The following is a 23973-nucleotide window of genomic DNA, read 5'->3' as shown; positions in this document are numbered from 1 at the left end:
CACCGACAGGTGGGGTCAGGTCAACGGCCACGTCGGCGAGTCAACTCTGACGTGTAGGGCGGTCAACAGGTGACATGGCCAGGTCAAACTGACCTGTGGGGCTCGTGGTGTTAGTATAATCTAAACAGAAATAAAACCTAGGTTAATTAGGGCGTGGGCCCCAGGTGTCAGTGAGTTAGGGGGTTAGTTAGGGCGTCATTAGCGCTAAGCACCCAGGGATTAGGCCGGCGGCTAATCGCCAGCGAGGCCAGAGGCAACGCTGGTGCTCGGGATTGCGCTACGAGGCACGGTTCGAGTCGTGGCTGGGCGCGTTGGAGAGACCTTGCCGGTGCGCATCGAATGGTGGTGGTGGCTGGGCCTGTGCTGGCCGGAGTCGACGGCGGCGAACCCGAAAGCGGCGACCGGCGTTCAGGTGTGCACGGAAATGTGGCTGCGGTGGCCTAAGTGATGCGTGCGTGGAACCTAAATCGTCTACGCAATGCGGTGAGCAGGATGGACATGCGCCTGGGACCAAATGGTCATCGGAGCATCGTCGGCGGCAAGCACAGTGGCGGCGGGTTTCGGTCATCGACGAAACGGCAGCTACGGCGTGCAACCGAGAAAACCGAGAGGGGGAGAAGGAGAAGCATCTCACCACGGTTGCAGTGAAGCAGACGGCGGGCTTGGAGGGGGTCAGAGCTGAGCGAAGCAGCGAGGGGGATCTCCGACGGCGGACGGCGAAGATGAAGATGATGGAGTCGCTTCGGGCGTCCCGCGGGCGCGTGCTTCGTCTTGGAGCTCCATGGCGTCGAGGCGGAGCCTTTGGGCATGGCGGAAGGGTGAGGGGGTGGCTCTGGGCACGGTGGCAGCGAACGACGGCGGCGGTCGCTCTCGGGTGCGTGCGAGAGAGAGAACAGAGGAGGGGGGTGAGCTCGAGGGAGTGAGCGACTGGGACCAGGAGGGTTGCGTGGCGCCTCCAGATACTTGGTCAAGGGCGGCGAAGGAAGCAGGAGGTGGCGTCCGGTGCGTGCGGGCGACACGCCTCCGTCCTTCTGGTAGGGGAGGAAGACGACAGGGAGGAGGCGGTGGTGGGCTGGGCCAACAGGTGGGCCAGGTGGGCTACACAGGAGGTAAGCCCAGGTGGATTTCCTCTCTCTCTCTCTCTCTCTCTCTCTCTCTCTCTCTCTGTTTTTCCTATTTTAGTTTTTGTTTTCTATTTTTTCAATTTGTTTTTGATTTAGTAGAAACACCAAATCATTTCTATAAATCCTGAAACTAATTATGGGAAATAACTGTCACAGCCCCAGATCAGCCCTTGTTTGTTTTTGCTTTAGCATCCATGCATCATGTTTAAATTTTATGAAATTTGAAATGGGGATGACCAAGCCCTAGCACCAAAGCAATGCAAATGGGTTCAACTTCAAAATATTTTCAAAGAACCCAAATTGGTTTGCAAAAATGTTCATGATTAATGGAAAAGGGTGAAAACCATATCCAGAGATGATGGATATTTTTCCAAGACATTTTTGGATTTTGAATAAACCATATTGTATTTGAATTTGGGCATTTAAATACTGTTAATATTTTTAAATGCTCCAACTATTCTGAAAATAGTTGAGGGCCTCTGTAATAATTCAGTTAATGCCCACAATTATTTTCAGGATTTATTAAAATGATTTGGTTTATAAACTAAGTCAAAACAGAGCAAATAAATAGAAAAACAGAAATAAAAGAGAGAAGCCTAGCCACTTACCTGGCGCTCACTTGCAGCAGAGCCGGCCCAGCTTCCGTTCCGGCCCAGCCCACCGCCGCCTTCCCCCCTGTCGTCTTCCTCCTCGCCAGAAGGACAGATGCGTATCGCCCGCGCGCGCACTTGCCCCTGGCCACCTCCTGCTTCCTCCCCGAGCCCTCTAGCGACGCCACGGAGACGCCCTCGACCCCCTCGACCGCTATCCCTTCTCTCTGCTCGCTCTAGCTCTCTCCCTCCCTCGATTTGGAGCACCACCGAGAGCCACCGGAGGGCGCCGCCGTTGCATCCATAGCCACCGGCCACCCCTCGCCCTTCCGCTGAGCTCAGGAGCTCCGCCTCGACCCCCTCTTCCTCCCCACCGAGCCAAGCCCCTCGAGAAGCTCTGCATCGCCTCCACGCCATCGTCTTCGTCCTCGACCGCCGCTGATGGTCGCCGTCGATTTGCCGCCGTTGGTGCTTCCCCGAGCTCGCTGACCCTCCCTGCATGATCCCCGTGAGCCCCTGCTTCGTTTCCCCCTAACCCCATGTCCGATTTCGAGCTCTAGCTGCCCCCTCTACCGGAGCCGAGATGCTCTGCCGCACGGGCTCGTAGCCGGCGAAACCCCGGTGACCATTTGGTCACGGGCGTGCACCCGTTGTGCTTGCCGCGACCCGTAGAGCCCCTCCAGCGCCTCAGCTCCCTCGTTTGTGAGCAGCAGCGCCGAACCCGACCGCACTCGAACTCCGGCCGCCGCTCACGAGCTCGCCGTCGTCGGTACGGGCCACCACAGGCACGGCCACCACCACCGTTCGATCCGCACCAGCAAGGGCTCTCCAATGAGCCCAAGCACGGCCTCGCCCGTGCCCTATAGCGTGTTTCCGACGGCCGCCACCGTCCCGGGCCTCGCCGGCGTCGAGTCGCCGGCGGGATTGACCCTACTGACCAGGGGTTTGACCCCGTTGACTACTGACCATGTGGGCCCAGTTTGACCCCCTGGGTCAATGACAGGTGGGGCCCAGCTCTGTTAGTTAATTAGGATTAGTTCTAATTGAATTAGTTAAACTAATTACATCTGCTGACACTGACAGTGGGCCCCGTGGCTATTAATTTGATCAGTTAGAATTAATTAACTCTGTTAGTCACCTGAGTCACTGACCAGTGGGCCCCACTTGTCCGATTTGACCCGGACCAGCCCCTGTTGACCTGCTGACGTCATGCCAACGTCATGCTGATGCAGTAATGTTTTCTGGATTTATTTTAATTCAGGAAATTCCAGAAAATTGTATAAACTTCTAAAATTCATAGAAAATCAACCGTAACTCCAAATGAGATAAATTATATATGAAAAATGATCAGAAAAATCCAATCTATCCATCTGTACCATTTTCATGCATATTAAAACAACTTATGACCACTGTTTAGGACAATTCAATTAAATGGCATTTAAATAACCACATGTGGAGTTTGAATTTGAATCTTGGATTCAAACAAACTTCATTTAATTTGGTTTAGTTGCATCAGCACAAATCACATCATATTGCCATGTCACATTCATGCATCATATTGTCGCATTGCATTGATTGTGTTCTTCCTTGTTTGCCGGTAATTGTCCCCTCTCGATAGACGTGTACCGGGGATGTGATCGATGACACCGATGAAGAGCTTTATTATCTTCAGAAGTGCCAGGCAAGCAAAACCCCCTTGTTCATTCTGATAAAATCCCACTCTCTCGCTCCTGCTCTCTTTTACTGCATTAGGACAACAACGATTCATCTGTTACTTGTTGCGGTAGCTGAATCCCTTTATCCTTTGCATGACCTGTCATTGCCACAGTAAATAGATGAAACCCACTAGCATGAGTAGGAGTTGTTTGAGCCCTGTTGTGCCTACTCATTCATGCTTGTTTGTCATGCCTGCTACTGCTTAGAGTTGAGTCAGGTCTGATTCATCGGGGATGAATCAGAGGTGTGTGAACATGTCCTACTGTGTGTGAGCTAAGTGTGTGAACACGTTTTGGTAAAGGTAGCGGTGAGAGGCCATGTAGGAGTACATGGTGGGTTGTCTCATTGAAACCGTCCTCAGGAACTGAGTTCTGTGTTTGTGATCCATGATTCAGCTACTACCACGCATTGGGCCCGAAACCAATGGACCCTCTCGGCTTCTTAATCACCCTTGTCCTCTATCCAGGAGTTGCAAGTAGTTTCTGGTGTTTGTAGTATGCTGGAGGCCGTGGGCAGCGCTGACCGGAGGGGTGGGCTGTGATGCGGTAGGCACGTGGCACGGTGTACCGAGCGCCCGTTTGGTGTCTCGGGAACCCTGCACACATCGTTTGGGGCTGTGAGCGAAACTCCGGCCGGATCTCCTCATGGATGGAACCCGAATAGGCGATAAACCTGGACTAGAGACTCGAGTGTTTAGGTAGGCCGTGGCCGACACCCACGTTGGGCTTCCGCTTGAAGGTTGCCGAGTACATGTCGTGTAAACGGCGGTAAGTGGTGAGAGCGTGTGTGAAGAAGTACACCCCTGCAGGGTTAACATCATCTATTCGAATAGCCGTGTCCACGGAAAAGGACTTCTGGGTTGCCTGTACAGTTCATAGACAAGTGAAAGTGGATACCCTAAAATACGCAAGATAAGCGTGAGTGCTATGGATGGCGTTCTCGTAGGGAGACGGGAGCGGATCCATAGTGGTGTATTGATATGGTGAATATGTGGACTCGTGTGCACCACCTCAAAAGAGTTACTTGCAGTCGTAGTTCAGGATAGCCACCGAGTCAAAGCTGGCTTGCTGCAGTTAAACCCCACCATCCCCTTTGTTGATAATGATGCATATGTAGTTAGTTATGATGTAAGTCTTGCTGGGTACATTTGTACTCACGTTTGCCTATTTTATGTTTTTGAGGAGACACTTCAGTCTCACTAGTAGTTCCACGTGGACTTCGACGTTTAGCTTGTTAGCTCAGCTACGATCTTGTGCCCTCGGCAGGATCTGGTAGATAGTCAGGCTTCTCAGCCTTTTTCATTTGTAGATGTCTGTACTCAGACATGTTGAGCTTCCGCTTGTGCTTTGATTTGTATGCTCTGAATGTTGGGTCATGAGACTCATGTTTGTAATATCTCGCTCCTCGGAGCCTATTGAATAAATACTTGAGTCGTAGAGTCATGTTGTGATGCCATGTTGTGTTTGCACATATCGAGCATATTGTGTGTATGTTATTGAAATGCTTGGTATGTGTGGGATCTGACTATCTAGTTGTTTATCTTTAGTAGCCTCTCTTACCGGGAAATGTCTCCTAGTGTTTCCACCGAGCCATGGTAGCTTGCTACTGCTCCGGAACACTTAGGCTGGCCGGCATGTGTCCTTCTTCGTTCCTGTGTCTATCCCTTCGGGGAAATGTCACGCGATGAATACCGGAGTCCTATTAGCCCGCTACAGCCCGATTCACCAGAGTCCTGCTAGCCCAGTGCTACAGCCTGGATTCACTCGCTGATGACCGACACGTTCGATGCTGGGTCATGGATGCCTGTCCCTGTAAGTTTGTGCCACTTTGGGTTTACGACTAGCCATGTCAGCCCGGGCTCCTTATCATATGGATGCTAGCGACACTATCATATACGTGTGCCAAAAGGCGCAAACGGTCCCGGGCAAAGGTAAGGCGACACCCATGGGAATACCGTGCGTGAGGCCGCAAAGTGATATGAGGTGTTACATGCTAGATCGATGTGGCATCGAGTCGGGGTCCTGACAGCGTTGGTATCAGAGCTTGACTGCCTGTAGGATTACCAAGCCAAACTGGTCGAAGTTGAGTCTAGAAATTCTTTAGTTATATAAGGGAATTGATTGTGGGATGGAACGTAAGGCTCTTTTTACTCCTTATACCTTATGCCCTTCTGATCTGAGTCATCTTATCTTTCCTACGGGGTTAAGGAACTAGGCTTTCTCTTCTTCTATCAGGATCACGTGTTACTAATCCGTAGACTTATAGAATTGTTGGACTTAAGCCTCTGTTCAGTTTCTACTACTCCCATACGTTAACTGATGATCTCGAAACCTTGATATTGTGCTTCTGAGTGGTTATGCCACCATTTTTGTGAATGTCTCAAATCTTTTCTGAGCATTTACAGCTGTTATGCCGTCCGAGTCATCCCAGGTTTCTAAATAGTCTGATGCATTTGCAAATCCTTTCTTTCCGTTCCCGATGTCCATGGTCAGAATAATCACACTAACCGGTGCGTTGAGGTAATTTATCGCCTCGACATATATGTTGGAATTGTTATTATGACCCTAGGTGTCCTAGGGGATAATCTAGCGGTCTAGCCATGATCTGTATTTCCAGTGTGATGATTCTGGCCGTCATTATCGAAAGCATCCCGTGATGCCATTTAGTTAGTAGGCATTCTATTTCTGGGTTCTGAACCCGAGATTCACCCCATTTACCTCATGTTGATAGTGTTGCTAGTTCCTTTAGGAAATTAGTAACTTTTGCATTAGTCCTCGAGGTCCATGGTATTTTCCTTCTTCCAAATACTATGAACGACTTATGGCAGAAGTTTGTTGAACCAAAAGATCACAACAAGAGTGATCTCGAAGAGTTCTCCATTCTATATTGCGACTCTGCCAGTCCTACCTCTCTGCATGGCTTATCCGGAAGAAACATGTTGAACTTGGTTCAACATACTAATCTATGCATCCACAACTTAGAAAACCGTATGTTCCTTTGAGTTGTTCCGCTTTAGTTGTCTTCCGACCCTCGTCTATCAATTGATAGTCAAGAGTATGCGTGCGTTCATTCATCGATGCCTATTACTCTTGTGGTCCGTCAAGCCATTCTATTCCAGAATGACTAGGAGAAACAAACTCCGGTACCTCATCCATACCCAGGATTGGGTCTTAGAAGTTGTACTCCGCAGATCAAAATACTAATCCAGTTTTTGTTCTGTTCCACCCAGGAGTGTTACCATCTTTATATTAAGATTATCATGGGAATTGCACACCATCCTATGAATTCTTGGTGCAGTGATACTTCTCTCCATCATTATTCATTTCTCGGTTCCTGTGTTGTTATAACCGGAATGTCGACAAGTGAATCGTGATGTGTGAAATCAATACTCCTAGCAACCTTGTTGCTTGGTAGTTAAATGGACAATAACCTCATTCTTAACGTGTTGGTTCTTGAATCATCATTCTAAGATTGATCGTGCTACCTAGTCCATTTTCCCTGGTCCACTCCTTGATCAATGAGATAGGATTGTGTCAATCCATCAGTCTCTTGATCATATCGTCTTGCCCTGAAAAGCAAGATTGATCTCGAGCTTAATACCATATCGGTGGTTTGTGATTTTCCGATTATCTTCTCGGAAGTATCACCGGGTCGTCACCCGACCGCTATGTTGAGCTCGTGATCAAGTTGGTTTCTTGTAAACCAACCCTCTCCAAGGATCTGTGTTGGGTACCCCTGAGCTGTTTGGTCAAGCTAAACAACAACTTGGAGAGTTGGAAGATGGAAGCTTGGCCGATTTAGTTCATTCTAAGGGATATCTTGTACGTGTGCTGAAGAAAGATGGCATTTTCATCGACTGACCGTCGTGATCAGTTAATGGACCTATCATTTTATCCAACCTTTGATTTGAGTATGGGCTATCGCCAAATCAGACCAGAACCAACGATATTCGTAATGTTGTCTTACTCGTGGTTGATCCCTCGAGCATACACCATTATATCTTTTGGGTCTGACCAATGCTATTACTTGTTCACATAATTATGGAATTCCATTTACATGGAAATCTGGATGAATTGTTGTTGAGCCAATCGACAGCATCCTTGTCTTCTCCATAATCGTGTTGAACATCCAGCTAGTATTGGAAACTTTTGAAAGCATTTCTTCATGCTAGTTCATGAAGCATATGTTCGGATGTAAGAAGTGACTTCTTCTAATTCACGTGCATCTGATGCAAGTTGCCGCCGAGAATGCGAGAAAGTCAATGTTGCCTCTTTTGGAATCATCCCAAATCAATTATGCATACGTGCGAAGTATTCTGTGGTTTGGAGACTTGCAACCTTCATTCCATATGTATCCCTAGTACACCAAGCCACTGATTGATTTGTTCAAGGAGAAGAAGTTCCTTCTTAAGAGTATACCTTATGCAAGGACTTCGATATCCTCGATGATGGTTCCCCACCTGAACTCGGTAGTGTTTAATTATAAGACTACTACGTGGCCATGCTTGTCTGGGACAACGTGTTCACATGTTTGTAGCAGAACCAGCTCATGTTTTGGAGCTTACTATCGTAGTTCATTCCCCGAGAATCTCGCAACGTCATCTCGTCGATTTGTGTTGCAAACTTTCGTTTTTCTTCCTAGACTTGATGAGTCTGGAATATCCTGACACCAACCAGATCTGAATCTCAGGCAGATATGATGGTTTGGAACATTTCCCAAGAACTATAATATCGGTCCCTCGGAAACCGGTAAAGTGGATGTCATGGCCAACACACCCCGCCGGGAGACCTAATATTGTAGTATCTTGATTGGAGAAGTTGGCCACCTCCCCATAGGGATTTCGTAGGATTTACTCCCTAGTTGCCCCTATGGATTTTTGAGATCCCGAAGTCCGACCTTTTACTTGATGTTCTAGATATCAAACCATATCTATGGGTGGATTACGCTAGCACATCAAGGAGAACATTAGAAGCGGAGTGCTAAATTTCTCTCAGTCGATCATCCAGATTTCATCCCCTTGGCCTCGTTAAGGTGAAATCTGAGAAAGTGTTATCTTCCTTTGCATCTACATCTTCCACCGGTATTCATCATGGTAGTATGATGTGTTGCCAGGATCCTTGACACGGATATTGGTAAAATCTTGATGATTATGGAAATGCTCAAGTTCTTGAGAGCACGCGCAAGTGCTAGGTTTGATCGTCGGCATTAACTGTATAGTACTCTCAGTTTCCTCGGCAATGCTATGACCTTTTCAAACAGTGAATTCACTCTCTATTGTTGGGTTCTTCCCCAGTTACCAGAATCATTCCCAGCATTTGCATTTTGTTCCCAGCTTGCACCGCCGATGTGCCATTCTACCATGGGTCTCTTCCATTTCCGGTGATAAGCAAAAATCATCCATTGTGTTGTCTTCAACAAGGTAGTCCACATCATCCATTCTAGTCCGGGTGTACCATTCCTTTGCACTCTGCCAAACGATCGTTGTGAATTGCCTTAGGCTGGTATGAAGAGTTTCAATAATCTCTGAATCAAAAGTAATTCTTTTGCCACTTAGGGGAATAGCTCTTTGCGTCACCTTTCCTAAGGTGTCCCGTTATGGAGTCATGGCAATCATCTCCTTGTTACTTTGAAACCATGCACCATTTTACTTAAGCGTGGGATGGTTGCCTACCAATTTGAACCTTCGTCATCCATTTCTTTACCATCATTCCTAATGTGTGTTTGGTGTCTCAACTCAAGAGTTGTTCTTACGTCTCTCCATGATCTGATCTTGAGTTGCTCGATCTTCAAAGACGAGTAAATTCTATAGGGTTTTCCCCTTCTTTCTGTTGTCGTGTCGAGTGAAGTTCTCGAAAGAAAAGACGTCAAGACCAAGATGATGGAATGGATCACCATCTCCGAGAAGGGAAATTGGATCATGAATATTGTGATAGTTTTGTGACTCCCCTTTTCCTCTTACCTCAAGTCTTGAATCTCGGGGCGAGATTCTTGTTTAGTGGGGGTGAGCTGTCACAGCCCCAGATCAGCCCTTGTTTGTTTTTGCTTTAGCATCCATGCATCATTTTTAAATTTTATGAAATTTGAAATGGGGATGACCAAGCCCTAGCACCAAAGCAATGCAAATGGGTTCAACTTCAAAATATTTTCAAAGAACCCAAATTGGTTTGCAAAAATGTTCATGATTAATGGAAAAGGGTGAAAACCATATCCAGAGATGATGGATATTTTTCCAAGACATTTTTGGATTTTGAATAAACCATATTGTATTTGAATTGGGGCATTTAAATATTGTTAATATTTTTAAATGCTCCAACAATTCTGAAAATAGTTGAGGGCCTCTGTAATAATTCAGTTAATGCCCACAATTATTTTCAGGATTTATTAAAATGATTTGGTTTATAAAATAAGTCAAAACAGAGCAAATAAATAGAAAAACAGAAATAAAAGAGAGAAGCCCAGCCACTTACCTGGCACTCACCTGCAGCAGAGTCGGCCCAGCTTCCGTTCCGGCCCAGCCCACCGCCGCCTTCCCCCCCTGTCGTCTTCCTCCTCGCCAGAAGGACAGAGGCGTGTCGCCCGCGCGCGCACTTGCCCCTGGCCACCTCCTGCTTCCTCCCCGAGCCCTCTAGCGACGCCACGAAGACGCCCTCGACCCCCTCGACCGCTATTCCTTCTCTCTGCTCGCTCTAGCTCTCTCCCTCCCTCGATTTGGAGCACCACCGAGAGCCACCGGAGGGCGCCGCCATCGCATCCATAGCCACCGGCCACCCCTCGCCCTTCCGCTGAGCTCAGGAGCTCCGCCTCGACCCCCTCTTCCTCCCCACCGAGCCAAGCCCCTTGGGTAGCTCTGCATCGCCTCCACGCCATCGTCTTCGTCCTCGATCGCCGCCGATGGTCGCCGTCGATTCGCCGCCGTTGGTGCTTCCCCGAGCTCGCTGACCCTCCCTGCATGATCCCCGTGAGCCCCTGCTTCGTTTCCCCCTAACCCCATGTCCGATTTCGAGCTCTAGTCGCCCCCTCTACCGGAGCCGAGACGCTCCACCGCACGGGCTCGTCGCTGGCAAAACCCCGGTGACCATTTGGTCACGGGCGTGCACCCGTTGTGCTTTCCGCGACCCGTAGAGCCCCTCCAGCGCCTTAGCTCCCTCGTTTGTGAGCAGCAGCGCCGAACCCGACCGCACCCGAACTCCGGCCGCCGCTCACGAGCTCGCCGTCGTCGGTACCGGCCACCACAGGCACGGCCACCACCACCGTTCGATGGGCACCAGCAAGGGCTCTCCAACAAGCCCAAGCACGGCCTCGCCCGTGCCCTGTAGCGTGTTTCCGACGGCCGCCACCGTCCCGGGCCTCGCCGGCGTCGAGTCGCCGGCGGGATTGACCCTACTGACCAGGGGTTTGACCCCGTTGACTACTGACCATGTGGGCCCAGTTTGACCCCCTGGGTCATTGACAGGTGGGGCCCAGCTCTGTTAGTTAATTAGGATTAGTACTAATTGAATTAGTTAAACTAATTACCCCTGCTGACACTGACAGTGGGCCCCGTGGCTATTAATTTGATTAGTTAGAATTAATTAACTCTGTTAGTCACCTGAGTCACTGACCAGTGGGCCCCACTGGTCAGGTTTGACCCGGACCAGCCCCTGTTGACCTGCTGACGTCATGCCAACGTCATGCTGACGCAGTAATGTTTTCTGGATTTATTTTAATTCAGGAAATTCCAGAAAATTGTATAAACTTCTAAAATTCATAGAAAATCAACCGTAACTCCAAATGAGATAAATTATAAATGAAAAATGATCAGAAAAATCCAATCTATCCATCTGTACCACTTTCATGCATGTTAAAACAACTTATGACCACTGTTTAGGACAATTCAATTAAATGGCATTTAAATAACCACATGTGGAGTTTGAATTTGAATCTTGGATTCAAACCAACTTCATTTAATCTGGTTTAGTTGCATCAGCACAAATCACATCATATTGCCATGTCACATTCATGCATCATATTGTCGCATTGCATTGATTGTGTTCTTCCTTGTTTGCCGGTAATTGTCCCCTCTCGATAGACGTGTACCGGCGATGTGATCGATGACACCGATGAAGAGCTTTATTATATTCAGAAGTGCCAGGCAAGCAAAACCCCCTTGTTCATTCCGATAAAATCCCACTCTCTCGCTCCTGCTCTCTTTTACTGCATTAGGACAACAACGATTCATCTGTTACTTGTTGCGGTAGCTGAACCCCTTTATCCTTTGCATGACCTGTCATTGCCACAGTAAATAGATGAAACCCACTAGCATGAGTAGGAGTTGTTTGAGCCCTGTTGTGCCTACTCATTCATGCTTGTTTGTCATGCCCGCTACTGCTTAGAGTTGAGTCAGGTCTGATTCATTGGGGATGAATCAGAGGTGTGTGAACATGTCCTACTGTGTGTGAGCTAAGTGTGTGAACACGTTTTGGTAAAGGTCGCAGTGAGAGGCCATGTAGGAGTACATGGTGGGTTGTCTCATTGAAACCGTCCTCAGGAACTGAGTTCTGTGTTTGTGATCCATGATTCAGCTACTACCACGCATTGGGCCCGAAACAATGGACCCTCTCGGCTTCTTAATCACCCTTGTCCTCTGTCCAGGAGTTGCAAGTAGTTTCTGGTGTTTGTAGTATGCTGGAGGCCGTGGGCAGCGCTGACCGGAGGGGTGGGCTGTGATGCGGTAGGCACGTGGCACGGTGTACCGAGCGTCCGTTTGGTGTCTCGGGAACCCTGCACACATCGTTTGGGGCTGTGAGCGAAACTCCGGCCGGATCTCCTCATGGATGGAACCCGAATAGGCGATAAACCTGGACTAGAGACTCGAGTGTTTAGGTAGGCCGTGGCCGACACCCATGTTGGGCTTCCGCTTGAAGGTTGCCGAGTACATGTCGTGTAAACGGCGGTAAGTGGTGAGAGCGTGTGTGAAGAAGTACACCCCTGCAGGGTTAACATCATCTATTCAAATAGCCGTGTCCACGGAAAAGGACTTCTGGGTTGCCTGTACAGTTCATAGACAAGTGAAAGTGGATACCCTAAAATACGCAAGATAAGCATGAGTGCTATGGATGGCGTTCTCGTAGGGAGACGGGAGCGGATCCATAGTGGTGTATTGATATGGTGAATATGTGGACTCGTGTGCGCCACCTCAAAAGAGTTACTTGCAGTCGTAGTTCAGGATAGCCACCGAGTCAAAGCTGGCTTGCTGCAGTTAAACCCCACCATCCCCTTTGTTGATAATGATGCATATGTAGTTAGTTCTGATGTAAGTCTTGCTGGGTACATTTGTACTCATGTTTGCCTATTTTATGTTTTTGCAGAGAGACTTCAGTCTCACTAGTAGTTCCACGTGGACTTCGACGTTTAGCTTGGTACCTCAGCTACGATCTTGTGCCCTCGGCAGGATATGGTAGATAGTCAGGGTTCTCAGCCTTTTTCATTTGTAGATGTCTATACTCAGACATGTTGAGCTTCCGCTTGTGCTTTGATTTGTATGCTCTGAATGTTGGGTCATGAGACTCATGTTTGTAATATCTCGCTCCTCGGAGCCTATTGAATAAATACTTGAGTCGTAGAGTCATGTTGTGATGCCATGTTGTGTTTGCACATATCGAGCATATTGTGTGTATGTTATTGAAATGCTTGGTATGTGTGGGATCTGACTATCTAGTTGTTTATCTTTAGTAGCCTCTCTTACCGGGAAATGTCTCCTAGTGTTTCCACCGAGCCATGGTAGCTTGCTACTGCTCCGGAACACTTAGGCTGGCCGGCATGTGTCCTTCTTCGTTCTTGTGTCTGTCCCTTCGGGCAAATGTCACGCGATGAATACCGGAGTCCTGTTAGCCCGCTACATCCCGGTTCACCGGAGTCCTGCTAGCCCAGTGCTACAGCCTGGATTCACTCGCTGATGACCGACACGTTCGATGCTGGGTCATGGATGCCTGTCCCTGTAAGTTTGTGCCACTTTGGGTATACGACTAGCCATGTCAGCCCGGGCTCCTTATCATATGGATGCTAGCGACACTATCATATACGTGTGCCAAAAGGCGCAAACGGTCCCGGGTAAAGGTAAGGCGACACCCATGGGAATACCGTGCGTGAGGCCGCAAAGTGATATGAGGTGTTACATGCTAGATCGATGTGGCATCGAGTCGGGATCCTGACAATAACTGAATTATCTCAGAGGCCCTTAGCTAGTTCCAGAATTCTTGGAGTATTTAATAATATTTATAGCAATTAAACGCCCCAATTCAAATACTTTATGAATTAATTCAAATATCCAGAATGGCCTAAAAATATTTGCATCATTTTTAGCAGAGGTTTTTACCTTTAACAAAAATCATGAACATTTTCAAAGGGCATTTTGGGATCATTGAAAAAGATTTTATTTGAGCCTATTTGAATTCATTTGGTGCGAGGGTTTAAAGAATCCCCATTTCAAGTTTATGAGAAAATTAAACATGACGCAACACCAGATGCTAGCACTATGCAGACCATAACTAGGGATGTGACATGTTCTTACTTGAACAAACCTCTTACTTATGATTAACCCTCTCGCAAGCATCCGCAACTACGATGAAAGTATTAAGAATAAATTCTAACCATAGCATCAAACTTTTGGATCCAATCGGTCCCTTATGGAATAGCGCATAAACTAGGGTTTAAGCTTGTGTCACTCTCGCAACCCATGATCTAATAACTACTCCACAATGCATTCCCTTAGGCCCAAATATGGTGAAGTGTCATGTAGTCGACGTTCACATGACACCACTAAGAGAAAGACAACATATGTATCATCAAAATATCGAACACATATCAAGTTCACATGATTACTTGCAACATGATTTCTTCCGTCACCTCAAGAACGTAAGTAACTACTCACAAATGATAATCATGCTCAAGATCAGAGGGGTATTAAATAGCATAATGGATCTGAACATATAATCTTCCACCAAATAAACCATGTAGTAATCAACTACAAGATGTAATCAACACTACCAGTCACCCACAAGCACCAATCTATAGTTCCGGTAAAAAGATTGAACACAAGAGATAAACTAGGGTTTGAGAGGAGTTGGTGTTGTTGAAGATGGTGATGATGATGACGATGATTTCCCCCTCCGGGAGGGAGTTCCCTCGGCGGAATTGCTCCGCCGAAGGGCAAAAGTGCTCCAGCCCAAGTTCCGCCTCGAGGCGGCGACGCTTCGTCCCGAATGTCCTCCCCTTATTTTTTCTAGGTCAAGATGACTTATATACCAGAAGAGGGGCACCGAAGGTGGGCCAAGGAGGTCAGCACCCGCCAGGGCGCATGGGCCTCCTGGGGCGCCCAGGTGGGTTGTGCCCACCTGATGGCCCCCTCTGGTACTTATTTGCTCCAATAATTCTTAAATATTCCATAAAAATCCTCGAGAAGTTTCAGCTCATTTGGAGTTGTGCAGAATAGGTAGCTTGATGTAGCCTTTTCAGGTCCAGATTTCCAGCTGCCAGAATTCTCCCCCTTTGTGCATACCTTGCATATTATGAGAGAAAAGGCATTATAATTACCCCAAAAAACATTATTATACAATAAAACAACATAAATAATAGTAGGAAAATATGATGCAAAATGGACATATCAATAAGATCCTTCAAGTAAGTTGTCATTGGTTCATAAAGCAATAAAAATTGCTCCTAAATATGTTTGATCTTTTATTGTAAAGGAAAATTGAGTGTTGTAAGAACTTGTGATGGCAAAGTAATAAAAGCGACGTACTGCACAAGTGATTGTATAAGTGCACTAGTTCGGCTAAGAGATGGTGATACAAGCGTAATATGGATAGTAGTTATGGATTTTTGTAATCTGAAAATATAAAAACAGCAAGATAGCAAGTAACAAAAGTGAACGAAAACGGTATTGCAATGCTTGAAAACAAGGCCTAGGGTTCATAGTTTCACTAGTGCAAGTTCTCTCAACAATGATAACATAACTAGACCATATAATAATCCCTCAACGTGCGACAAAAGTCACTGCAAAGTTCCTATCATGGAGAACATAAGATGAAATTGCCTGTAGGGTACGAAACCACCTCAAAGTTATTCTTTCCGATCAATCCATTGAGCTATTCCTGTAAGTGTCACAAATAGCCCTAGTGTTGGTACTAAAATAGCACCATATGACACACATCAATCAACCCTAATGTCACATAGATACTCCAATGTCACCACAAGTATCTATGGGTCAATTATACGATATGCATCAAACAACTTCAGATTCATAATATTCAATCCAACACAAAGAACTTCATGAGCATCCTGAGATTTCTACCGGAGAAAGGAATATGAAAACATGCATCAACCCCTATGCATAGATTACCCTAATGTCACCACGGGAATCCGCAAGTTGATAACTAAAACATACATCAAGTGGATCAACTGAACATCCCATTGTCACCACGGATATCCCAGTGCAAGCCATACATCAAGTGCTCTCACATCCAAAGAGTCAATCCAACATAACCAAATCTCAAAGGAAAATACTAAATTCATCATAAGGTAGAGAGGGAGAAACACCATATAATCCAACTATAGTAGCAAAGCTCGTGGTACATCAAGATCGTGCCAAGTCAAGAACACAAGAGAGAGAGAGAGATAAAACACATAGCTATTGGTACATACCCTCAGCCCCGAGGGTGAACTACCCCCTCCTCATCATGGAGAGCGCCTAGATGATGAAGATGGCCACCGATGATGGATTCCCCCTCCGGTAGGGTGCCGGAATGGGCTCCCGATTTGTTTTTCGTGGCTACAGAGGCTTGTGGCGGCGGAACTCCCGATCTAGGTTTATTTCTGGGGGTTTATATATTTATACGAATTTTTGGCATCGAGAACAAGTTAGGGGGGTCCACGAGGAGCCCACAAGACTGAAGGGCACGCCCAGGGGGTAGGGCGCACCCTCCACCCTTGTGGAGGCCTCGTGGCTCTTCTGGCCCAACTCTTTTGCTTCGGGGGCTTCTTCTGGTCTGTAAAAAATCACCGTAAATTTTTAGCTCATTTGGACTCTGTTTGGTATTCCTTTTCTGCGAAACTCAAAAACAAGGAAAAAAACTAAAACTGGCTTTGGGCTCTAGGTTAATAGGTTAGTCCAAAAAATCATATAAAATAGCATATAAATGCATATAAAACATCCAAGATAGATAATATAATAGCATGGGACAATCAAAAATTATAAATACGTTGGAGACGTATCATACCTACAAACATTTTCTTGTTATGTTCTCGGCTAGATAAGAACTTTGGAGTGATTCTTCATCGCACGTTGAGGGATGGCTATATGATCCAATTATATTAGCATTGTTGAGAGATTGCACTAGCGAAAGTATGAACCCAAGGCCTCATGTTCAAGCATTGCAATACCGTTTGTGCTCCATTTTATCAATTGCTAACTTGCTGTTTTTTATTATTCTTATTACAAAAATCAATATTTACTATCCATATTACACTTTTATCACCATCTCTTCGCCGAACTAGTGCACCTATAAAATTTGCCATTGTATTGGGTGTGTTGGGGACACAAGAGATTTCTTGTATTTGGTTGCAGGGTTGTTTGAGAGATACCATCTTCATCCTTTGGTCATCCACTTGATGGAGAATTGCTACTGTCCTATAAAACTCTGCGCTTGGGGGCACAACACGAGTCTACAAGAATAAAGTTGCATAGTAGACATCACTGCTACAGGTTTCTAGCAAGAACCGTTCTTACCTACGGCAAAAACCACAACGGTGATTTATCTAGTTTATTGTTTTAACCTTCTTCAAGGACCTCCCGTAGTCAAACTCAATTCAACTTAAGTAGGAGAAACAGACACCCGCCACCCACCTTTATGCAAAACTAGTTGCATGTCTATCGGTGGAACCGGTCTCTTCTACGTGGACATGTAAGGTTGGTCTGGGCCGCTTCATCCCACAATTCCGCCGAATCAAAATCAGAAGTTGGTGGTAAGAAGTATGAACATCATCGCCCACAACTTCTTTGTGTTCTACTCGTGCATATCATCTTGGCATAGACCTGGCTTTGATCCCACTATAGGGAAATGTTGCATGACAAAAAAAATCTATGCACACGTAAGATCTATCCATGGAGATGCATAGCTACAAGAGGGGGAGAGCATCTTCATACCCTTGATGATTGATACGTCTCCGTTGTATCTATAATTTTTGATTGTTTCATGTCAATATTCTACAACATTCATATACTTTTGGCAACTTTTTATATTATTTTGGGACTAACATATTGAACCAGTTCCCAGTGCCAGTTCCTGTTTGTTGCATGTTTTATGTTTCCCAGAAACCCAATATCAAACGTAGTCCAAACGGGATAAAACGGACGGATATTATTTTTGGAATATTTATGATTTTTTGGAAGTAAAATCAACGCGAAACGGTGCCTGAGGGGGCCACGAGGCAGGGGGCGCCCCCCAAGGGGCAGGCGCGCCCCTGACCATCGTGGGCACCCCGTAAGGCGGTTGACGCTCTTCTTTTGCCGCAAGAAAGCTATTTTTCAGAGAAAAATCTGGGCGAAGGTTTCAATCCAATCGGAGTTACGGATCTCCGGATATAAAAGAAATGGTGAAAGGGCAGAATCAGAGAACGCAGAAACAAAGAGAGACAGAGCCACAAATCCAATCTCGGAGGGGCTCTCGCCCCTCCCATGCCATGGGAGACAAGGACCATAGGGAAACCCCTCTCCCATCTAGGGATAAGGTCAAGGAAGAAGAATAAGGGGGGCTCTCTCCCCCTTGCTTACGGTACGCCGGAACGCCGCCGGGGGCCATCATCTTCACCAACACCTCTGCCATCTTCACCAACATCTCCATTGCCTTCCCCCATCTATATTCAACGGTCCACTCTCCCGCAACCCGCAGTACCCTCTACTTGAACATGGTGCTTTATGCTTCATATTACTATCCAATGATGTGTTGCCATCCTATGATGTCTGAGTAGATTCTCGTTGTCCTATCGGTGATTGATGAATTGCTATGATTGGTTTAATTTGCTCGGGGTTATGTTGCTGTCATATTGTGCCCTCCATGTCGCGCAAGCGTGAGGGATTCCCGATGTAGGGTGTTGCAATACGTTCATGATTCGCTTATAGTGGGTTGGTTGAGTAACAGAAGCATAAACCCGAGTAAGGGGGTTGTGGCGTATGGGATAAAGGGGACTTGATGCTTTAATGTTATGGTTGGGTTTTGTGGATCACTTTTTTCTACTGATTGTTTGAAGTCCCAAGGATTAATACAAGTCTTAATCTTGGCACTTGGGGGCTAATATTTTACCTTAATGATCTTTAGTAGTTGCGGATGCTTGCTAGAGTTCCAATCATAAGTGCATATGATCCAAGAAGAGAAAATATGTTATCTTATGCCTCTCCCACATAAAACTTGCTATTGGTCTATTAAAGTACTCAATTGCTTAGGGACAATTTCACAACTCCTACCACCACTTTTCCACACTCGCTATATTTACTTTATTGCTTATTTATCTAAATAGCCCCTTTTATATTTACGTGCTCTTTATATTCTTGCAAACCTATCCAAAAACACCTACAAAGTACTTCTAGTTTCATACTTGTTCTAGGTAAAGCGAACACTAAGCGTGCGTAGAGTCGTATCAGTGGAAGATAGGACTTGAGAGAATATTTGTTCTACCTTTAACTCCTCGTTGGGTTCGACACTGTTACTTATCAAAAGAGGCTACAATTATCCCCTACACTTGTGGGTTATGTCACGCCCAATATGCGACCCTATCCTAAAGGAACTCGAAGGTCCCACCAAGGATAGAAGCGCATATTGGAGACACTTTTGCAAGGTGGATATCATTACATCATACCATTATGTAATAGTTGGGGATACATACCAAAGGCATACAATGCCACATGAATACAACATCATCATACATAAAAGCAACATCCGACTACGGATGGAACATGAACAGAAACTCAAACGACATCCACCCTGTTAGCCCAGGCTGCCGACCTGGAACCTATCCCCTGATCGAAGAAGAAGCATAAGAAGAACTCCAAAACAAGCAAACATCGCTCTCGCGTCATGATCATCGCATAACCTGTACCTACAACTGTTGTTGTAGTAATCTGTGTGCCACGAGGACTCAGCAATCCCATTACCATGGGTATCAAGACCAGCAAAGCTTAATGGGTAAGGAAGGGGTAAAGTGGTGAGGTTGCAGCAGCGACTAAGCATAGATGGTGGCTAACATACGCAAATAAGAGCGAGAATAGAAGCAAATGGAATGGTCGTGAAGCTAGTAATGATCAAGAAGTGATCCTGAACTCCTACTTACGTCAAACATAACCCAAAACCGTGTTCACTTCCCGGACTCCGCCCAAAAGAGACCATCACGGCTACACACGCGGTTGATGCGTTTTAATTCGGATCTGATGTCAAGTTATCTACAACCGGACATTAACAAATTCCCATCTGCCACATAACCACGGGCACGACTCTCAAAAGTTTATATCCCGCAGGGGTGTCCCAACTTAGCCCATTATAAGCTCTCACGGTCAACGAAGGATATTCCTTCTCCCAGGAACACCCGATCAGTCTCGGAAACCCGGTTTACAAGACATTTCGACAATGGTAAAACAAGACCAGCAAAGCCGCCCGATGTGCCGACAATCCTGATAGGAACTGCACATATCTCGTTCTCAGGGCAACACCGGATGAGATAGGCTACGAGTAAAACCAGACCTCGAGTTTCACCGAGGGGGCCTCGCAGGCGGCTCGGTTCGGACCGGCACTTAGAGAAGCACTGGCCCAGGGGGGCTAAAATAAAGATAACCCTCGGGTTGGCCGACCCAAGGGAAGGGTATAGGTGGTGGTGAGGCAAATGGTAAACCCAGGTTGGGCCTTGCTGGAGGAGCTTTATTCAAAGTGAACTGTCAAGGGGGTCCCATAAATCACCCAACCGCGTAAGGAACGCAAAATCAAGGAACATAACACCGGTATGACGGAAACTAGGGCAGCAAGAGTGGAACAAAACACCAGGCATAAGGCCGAGCCTTCCACCCGTTACCAAGTATATAGATGCATTAATTAAATAAGAGATATTGTGATATCCCAACATAATCATGTCCACCATGGAGCAATCTTCAACTTCACCTGCAACTAACAACGCTATAAGAGGGGCTGAGCAAAAGCGGTAACATAGCCAAGCAACGGTTTGCTAGGAAGGGTGAAAAGGAGAAATCTTCAACTTCACCTGCAACTAACAACGCTATAAGAGGGGCTGAGCAAAAGCGTAACATAGCCAAGCAACGGTTTGCTAGGAAGGGTGAAAAGGTTAGAGGCTGACATGGCAATTTGGGGACGCTTGAAGACAAGTGATAGGAAGCGCAGCATAGCGATAGAACGAAGCAACTAACATAGCAATGATAGTAATGAGATCCAAGGTGACGGTCATCTTGCCTGAAATCCCGCAAGGAAGAACAACGAGTCCATGAAGAAGACGAACGGATGAAGACGAACCAAGCGTAGACGAATGAATCCTCATGATCGCAACGAAACAGGAACTAACGAGGAGAAGCACAACCGGAAAGAAGCAAACAACAAGGTAAACACACAACACATAGACATGGCATGATGCTCAAGCAAGCATAATGCATAACAAGGCTAGATGATGCTACTCATGGCAAGAGATGATGCAAACAAGAACAACACATAAAGCCAAGTTTAAATGAGGCCGGAAACAACCTATAACAAATCCGGTAAGTCCTCATATGCAAATTTCGAAATTGGTCCAGATCTGAATAAAACTTATGTTCAAGTTGTTAACCAGCAAGTTAAGATGCACCAAGATGATCTACACGAAATTATAGTCAAGTTACATATAAAGTTCGTTTAATTTGGAGCTACGGCCTAGAAGATATGAGCAAGACAAGTTAAACATGGCATTGATGCAAAATGCATTCAAACATCAAGCAAACACACTCAAAATATGGATGCAACAAGGTAATATGAAACTACATGCAATTCTAAGCAAGTTTCATATAAAGCACACTCAAAAGGGAGCAACGGTTCAACACATACTCTATACTAGTTTAAAGGACAAGCTGTCCAAAACAGCAACTAGGAATCTATCAAGCATCAAAACAATATGCTACAGCATCTCAACATGAAAAAAAGGCATGGGCATGATGTACAGGTAAATCATGACAAAACATGAACACTGAGCTATCTCCATAAAACACTATAACATGCTCAAAAGGACATGGCAAGATTGCAAACAATAACAGTTTCAGACTTAGCAGAAATAACATCAGGTTGCAATGTTTAGAGCCATCAAACAACATGCTACAGGAATTTAACAAGGCAAACAAAGGCATGGCATGCTAATACTAAATACAAGGGATAATTAGATTTATGCCCCTAGTTGTGTCCCACTCGTCCGTTTTACCCCTAATTCCCAAAAGTCACCGGTTCTGTCCAAGTCACTTTGCTCCTCTTATGCTTTTGCCCTTTGACCGTTTGACCGTTAGTTTGAAAACTTCATAACTAATTCATACTAAATCAGAAAAATGTAAATAATATACCAAAATGTTCAGAAAAACATCACCTATATGTCAGTGTCATTTGCATTCATGAAAAAAGTGTTGGAAAGTGCCCATCCGAGTTTTAGCTCTTATGCTACCGCCATGAATAGTAAAATCTAAAAAGTTCAAAAAAATTCAAAATCAATTTGGTGGCAAAGAATGACAAATGTTTTATGTGCCTGCCAAGTTTCATCAGGAAATAACATTCGTGGGTGCTGTGGCAAAAAAAAACAATCAGCACTCCAAAATAGATTATTTTTTTGCCATGGCTTCCACGAATGTTGTTCCCTAATGAAACTGGTCAAGAACTTAGAAAATTTGTCGTTCTTTGCCACCATATTTTTTTGAATTTTTTTGAATTTTTTTAGAGTTTACTATTCATGGTGGTATCAAAAGAGCTAAAACTCAGATGTGCACTTTCCAACACTTTTTTCATGAATGCAAATGATACTGACATATAGGTGATGTTTTTCTGAACATTTTGGTATCTTATTTGCATTTTTCTGATTTAGTATGAATTAGTTACGAAGTTTTCAAACTGACGGTCAAACGGTCAAAGGGCAAAAGCATAAGAGGAGCAAAGTGACTTGGACAGAACCGGTGACTTTTGGGAATTAGGGGTAAAACAGACGAGTGGGACACAACTAGGGGCATAAATCTATTATCCCTAAATACAAAGAACAAAACTCCCTTACTTAACTTATTCCAAAGATGAACAGAAAACATGGTAGCATCCATGCAAACATGGCAAAAGATATGACAGATTCAGACATGGCAGCAACAACAATAAGTAGCATGTTGGTGAGCTCGTCAAACTCACCACAGAGAAACACATAGCATGACAAGGTGACAAACAGTAAGAAGACACATTTATGAAGCTAAGCATGGCAAGAACAAATTCATAGGGTGCATGGATCACTAGCAAAGCTCATGGCAAAACTGAACTTAATGTTAACAGGCTGACAGCAACATTATTTAGCATGTTTGGAGCAAGATTACAACAAGCTAGAGCAGGCTATAAATGCAAGCAGGGGAATGGATGGATAGAGCATGACATGTATAACAAAACATCCTTAGTGAACATCTCCAGATTATGCATAGAATGACTTGTAGCAGCAGGTTTACATAGCATCATGAGATAACAGATTCAGACTAGCAAAACAGTAACAACAAGTACCCTACTTCACGAGATTGATGCACTCACTACAAGACTCACCAAAATACATGGATTGCACCACAGTAAAGATGGCATGATGTAGCTCAAAACTAATTAAGACATCAAGCTCATAAGATGCACACACAAAATGCAATGAAAAAGACAAGTTCTGGTAACACACAACAGTTAACATTATATAGCACTTTTGCAACGATGATTAGGGCATCAAGATGGACTCAAACAAGAATGGCACAATGGAACAAAATGAAGAGCATCTCATGGTGAACATTTTGATATATTATGCATGCAAACGGATCTACAGTTAAAGAGTTATGGCATGTCAAAGTATGCACCAGAATGTTGAAAATCTCAGGGACTTGGTGGAATTTTACCCTCCGAAACTGGACGGGGTCGTGCGGGACGGAGAGATCTGGGGCGGGGACGGCATGTTTGGATCGATGAACTGGTGGATCTGGTCCATCTTCTCCGGATCCCACCGGAGAGGAACTCCGACAAGCTCCGGTGGTGCTCCGACGACGTGCAGTGGCGCGGGGCAAAGTCGGCGAGCAGGGGCGCGTCGGTGAGGCCGGAGGAGAGGCAAGGCGATGGGGCGGCGAACGGCGGCGGAGGCGCTGGGAGGCGCGGCGGCGCTCGGCCAGCGGGGAGCAGGCGGCAAGGGTCCAGCGGACGGCGGCGGAGGGCTCGGGCGGAGGCGGCGGGGAGGCGCGCCGCGGCGGAGACGGGCGGCGGGCGAGGCGATGGGCCGCGCGGGGCGCT

Source organism: Triticum dicoccoides, chromosome 1B (assembly GCF_002162155.2).
Source record: "Triticum dicoccoides isolate Atlit2015 ecotype Zavitan chromosome 1B, WEW_v2.0, whole genome shotgun sequence".
NCBI lineage: Eukaryota > Viridiplantae > Streptophyta > Magnoliopsida > Poales > Poaceae > Triticum > Triticum dicoccoides.
The sequence above is the reverse complement of the archived record's forward strand: the minus strand, read 5'-3'. Positions refer to the sequence as shown.